Source organism: Sciurus carolinensis, unplaced genomic scaffold (genome assembly GCF_902686445.1).
Source record: "Sciurus carolinensis unplaced genomic scaffold, mSciCar1.2, whole genome shotgun sequence".
Lineage (NCBI taxonomy): Eukaryota > Metazoa > Chordata > Mammalia > Rodentia > Sciuridae > Sciurus > Sciurus carolinensis.
The window spans coordinates 1,218,401-1,224,400 of NW_025920159.1; positions in this window are offsets into that span (position 1 = coordinate 1,218,401).

Genomic DNA, 6,000 nt, shown 5'->3' on the forward strand with positions numbered 1-6,000 from the left:
ACCCAATATTTTTCATTTTGAGACAGGGTCTCACTAAGTTTCTTAGGGCCTCAATACTTTTATGAAGCTGGCTTCGAACTTGTGATTCTCCTGCTTCAACACCCTGAGTCACTGGGATTACAGGTGAGTGCCACAGCACTGGGCAGAATGTTTTAACTTTTTGATGTGGTTCTGTCAAAATTTACTCATCAAAATATACTAATCTTTCAATGGACACATCAAGATGACCTAGTCGAGTGAGAGCCTTTCTACACAGAACCAGCCACAAGTCCCCGAGCCAACAGAGAGCTCCTGACCAAAGCAGCCTCTGGGATCAGGGCAGGGCAGCCAGAGACTTCTCTGGGCAGCCCTAACCCCTCCAGCTGCAGGCTCTTTCCATGGGGCGATGCAAGATGGTGGACCAAGGGTGACTGCATCTCCAGTCGCTCCAGAACCAAGGATTCAAGAAGGGGAGGCATTGAGAGACTTGGACTAAAATAGAGCCACGGGTGAGTCTCCCCAACCGGGTGAAGCTCAGCCTGGGTGGCAGGCCCAGATAAAGGTGTCTTATTAGAGCAGGGCAGGGCAGTTAGAGACTTCCTCAGGTAGCCCTGCAAACTCGACGGTGGACTCCTCCCACACGGCCAGCTTCTTGGAGCAGGCCCCCTGGTGAGAGCGTTTCCGCACAGACCAGCTCCAAGACCTGGAACCAGTAGCAGGTTAAGGGCAGCTTTCTTTGGAAACACTGCATTATCAAGTTCCTCCAAGAATTCAGACAACTGAAGGCTGGGAGGTGATACACTGGAAATCTACAGGGACACTATAAGCCAATAGAGGAAATCTGCAAAATCTCAGAGTCCCACTGACATCTGACCAATATGAGAAAACAAGGGAAGAAAATGTCCCAAACAAACCTAGATACTATATCAATAAAACCAAATGACAGCACAGCAGAAGAAATGTCAGAAAGGGAGTTCAGAATGTACATAATTAAAACAATCAGGGAAGCAAACGAGGAGAAGAAAGAGCAAATGCAGGCATTAAATTATCGCACCAATCAACAACTAAAGAACAAATATGGGAAGCAAGAGATCATTTCAATAAAGAGTTAGAGAAACTGAAAAAAAAAAACAAACAGAAATCCTTGAAATGAAGGAAACAATAAACCAAGTTAAAAACTCCATAGAAAGCATAACCAATAGGATAGAACACCTGGAAGACAGAACCTCAGACATTGAAGACAAAATATTTAATCTTGAAAAAAAAGTTGACCAAACAGAGAAGATAGTAAGAAATCATGAACAGAATATACAAGAATTATGGGATATCATGAAAAGGCCAAATTTAAGAATTATTGTGATTGAGGAAGGCTTAGAGAAACAAACCAAAGGAATGAACAATCTATTCAATGAAATAATATCAGAAAATTTCCCAAATCTGAAGAATGAAATGGAAAACCAAGTACAAGAGGCTTATAGGACTCCAAATATACAAAATTACAACCCACCCACACCAAGGCACATTATCATGAAAATACCTAACATACAAAAAAAAGGACAGAATTTTAAAGGCCACGAGAGAAAAGAATCAAATTGCACTCAGGGGGAATCCAATAAGAATATCAGCAGATTTTCAATCCAGACCCTAAAAGCTAGAAGGGCCTGGAACAACATTTACCAAGCCCTGAAAGAAAACAGATGCCAACCAAGAATCTTATACCCAGCAAAACTTACTTTCAGATTTGATGACAAAATAAGATCCTTCCATGATAAACAAATGCTAAAGGAATTTACAAAAAGAAAGTCAGCATTACAGAACATTCTCAGCAAAATATTCCATGAGAAAGAGATGAAAAACAAAGATGCAAATCAGCAACTGGAGGAACTAGCCTAAAGGAATAGCCAAATAAAGGAGAAACCAAATCATGTCAAAAAACAAAAATGACTCAAATGACTGGGAATACAAATCATATCACAATAATAACCCTGAATGTTAATGGCCTGAACTCATCAATCAAAGACATGACTGACAGATTGGATTATAAAGAAAAATCCAACAATATGCTGCCTGCAAGGAGACTCATCTCATAGAAAGAGATAGCCATAGACTAAAGGTGAAGATGGGGAAAAACATAGCATGCACACCGGACACAGCAAAAAAGCTGGAGTATCCATCCTCATTTCAGATAATGTGGACTTCAAGTCAAAACTAGTCAGAAGGGATAAAGAAGGACATTACATACTGCTTAAGGGAAGCATAAATCAGCAAGACATAACAATTATAAATATCTATGCCCCGAATATTGGCTCCTCCATGTACGTCAAACAAATCCTTCTGAATTCCAGAAATCAAAAGGACCACAACACAATAATACTAGGGGATTTTAGCACACCTCTCTCACCACTTAATAGATCTAACACAAATTGATTCAAGAAATCATAGAATTCAATAACACAATCAACAATTTAGACTTAACTGACATATATAGAATATACCATCCAACAAAGAACGGATACACTTTCTTCTCAGCAGAACATGGATCCTTCTCTAAAATACACCATATTTTATGCCACAAAGGTAAAGGTAGCAAATACAAGAAGATAGAGATACTACCTTGTACTCTATCAGATCATAATGGATTGAAATTAGAAATAAATGACAGAATAAAAAACAGAAACTTCTCCAATACCTGGAGATTAAGTAATACACATTTATATGATGAATGGATAACACAAGACATCAGGAGGGAAATAAAAAAATTCTTAGAGGTAAACAAGAACAAAGACACATCATATCAAAATCTATGGGACACTATGAAAGCAATAGTTAAAGGAAGATTTATTTCATGGGGCACATTCAACAATAGAAGTAGAAATCAACAAAAAAATGACTTAACACTACAGCTCAAAGTCCTAGAAAAAGAAGAGCAGACCAACCCCAAAAGTAGTAGAAGACAGGAAATAGTTATAATCAGAGCTGAAATCAACGAAATTGAAACAAAAGAAACAATCGGAAAAATTAACAAAATAAATAGTTGGTTCTTTGAAAAAAAAAAAACAAAATTGATAAACCCTTAGCCACACTAACAAAGAGAAAGAGGGAGAAAACTCAAATTACTAAAATTCGGAATGAACAAGGAAACATCACAACAGACACGACTGAAATACAAAACATAATTAGAAGCTATTTTGAAAATCTATACTCCAACAAAACAGAAAACCTCGAAGACATCAACAACTTTCTAGAGACATATGAATTACCTAAACTGAAGGAGGAGGACATACAAAACTTAAATAAATCAATTTCAAGCAGTGAAATAGAAGAGGTCATCAAAAGCCTACCAACAAAGAAAAGTCCAGGACCAGATGGGTTCTCAGCCGAGTTCTACAAAACCTTTAAAGAAGAACTTACTCCAATACTCCTCAAAGTATTCCATGAAATAGAAGAGGACGAAATCTTCCCAAACTCATTCTATGAAGCCAAAATCACCCTGATACCTAAACCTGACAGAGACACTATCGAGGAAAGAAAATTTCAGAACAATATCCTTAATGAACAGTCGACGCAAAAATTCTCAACAAAATTTTAGCAAATTGCATACAAAAAAATATTAAAAAGATAGTGCACCACAATCAAGTGGGTTTTATCCCAGGGATGCAAGGTTGGTTCAACATCCAGAAAACAATAAATGTCATTCACCATATCGACAGACTTAAAGATAAGAATCACAAGATTATTTCAAGAGATGTAGAAAAAGCATTCAGTAAAATACAGCATCCCTTCATGCTCAAAACACTAGAAAAATTTGGGGTAGTGGGAAAATTCCTTAACATTGTAAAGGCCATCTACACTAAGCCCATGGTGAATATCATTCTAAATGGTGAAAAACTGGAAACATTCCCCCTAAAACCTGGAACAAGGCAGGGATGCCCTCTTTCACCACTTCTATTCAATATCATCCTTGAGACTCTGGCCAGAGCAATTAGACAAACCAAAGAAATTAAAGGGATACGAATTGGAAAAGAAGAACTCAAACTATCCCTGTTCACTGATGACATGATTATATAATTAGAGGAACCTGGAAATTCCACCAGAAAACTTGTGGAACTCATAAGTGAATTCAGTAAATTAGCAGGTTACAAGATCAATGCTCATAAATCCAATGCATTTTTATACATAAGTGATGAATCTTCAGAAAGAGAAATTAGGAAAACTACCCCATTCACAATAGCATCAAAAAAAATAAAATACTTGGGAATCAATCTGACAAAAGAGTTGAAAGACCTCTACAATGAGAACTACAGAACACTAAAGAAAGAAATTAAAGTAAACCTTAGAAGATGGAAAGATCTCCCATGTTCTTGGATAGGCAGAATTAATATTGTCAAAATGGCCATACTACCTAAAGTGCTATACAGATTCAATGTAATTCGAATTAAAATCCCAATGATGTACCTTACAGAACTAGAGCAAGCAATTATGAAATACATCTGGAAGAATAAAAAACCCAGAATAGCTAAAGCAATCCTCAGTAGAAAGAGTGAAGCAGGGGGTATCGCAATACCACTTCTTCAACTCTACTACAAAGTAATAGTAGCAAAAACAGCATGGTATTGGTACAAAAACGGACAGGTAGATCAATGGTACAGAATAGAGGACATGGACACAATCCCAAATAAATACAATTTTCTCATACTAGACAAAGGGGCCAAAAATATGCAATGGAGAAAAGATAGCCTCTTCAACAAATGGTGCTGGGAAAACTGGAAATCCATATGCAACAGAATGAAATTAAACTCCTATCTCTCACCCTGCACGAAACTCAACTCAAAATGAATCAAGGACCTCAGAATCAGACCAGAGACCCTGCATCTTATAGAAGAAAAAGTAGGACCAAACCTTCAACTTGTTGGTTTAGGATCAGGCTTCCTTAACAGGACTCCCATAGCACAAGAAATAAAAGCAAGAATCAACAACTGGAATAGATTCAAACTAAAAAGTTTTCTCTCAGCAAAGGAAACTATCAGTAATGTGAAGAGAGAGCCTACAGAGTGGGAGAAAATCTTTGCCACTCATAATTCAGATAGAGCACTAATTTCCAGAATCTATAAAGAACTCTAAAAACTCTACACCAAGAATACAAATAATCCAATCAACAAATGGGCTAAGGAAATGAACAGACATTTCACAGAAGAAGATATACAAGCAATCAACAGATATATGTAAAAATGTTCAACATCTCTAGTAATAAGAGAAATGCAAATCAAAACTACCCTAAGATTCCATCTCACCCCAATTAGAATGGCGATTATCAAGAACACAAGCAACAATAGGTGTTCATGAGGATGTGGGGAAAAAGGTACACTCATACATTGCTGGTGGGGCTGCAAATTAGTGCAGTCACTCTAGAAAGCAGTATTGAGATTCCTCAGAAAGCTTGGAATGGAAACACCATTTGACCCAGCTATCCCACTCCTTGGCCTATACCCAAAGGACTTACAATCAGCATACTACAGAGATACAGCCACATCAATTTTCATTGCTGCTCAATTCACCATAGCCAGATTGTGGAACCAACCTAGATGCCCTTCAGTTTATGAATGGATAAAGAAACTGTGGCATATATATACAATGGAATATTACTCTGCTATGAAGAATGATAAAATTATGGCATTTGCAGGCAAATGGATGAAAGTGGAGAATATCATGCTACGTGAGATAAATCAATCTGAAAAAACTATAGGACGAATGATCTCACTGATAAGCCGATGAGGACATATAATGGGGGGTGTGAGGGTAGGTTTGGGGTTAGGGTTAGGTTTAGGGTTAGGGATAAGGAGGGTGGTAAGAATGGAGGAAGAAGGACTGTATAGACTGAAAAGAGGGGTGTGAGGAGTGGGGATAAGGAAAAAAATAACAGAATGAATCAAACAGCATTGCCCTATGTAAATTTATGTTACTCAAATGGTATGCCTTGACTCCATGTACAAATAGAGAAACAACATGTATCCCATTTGTTTA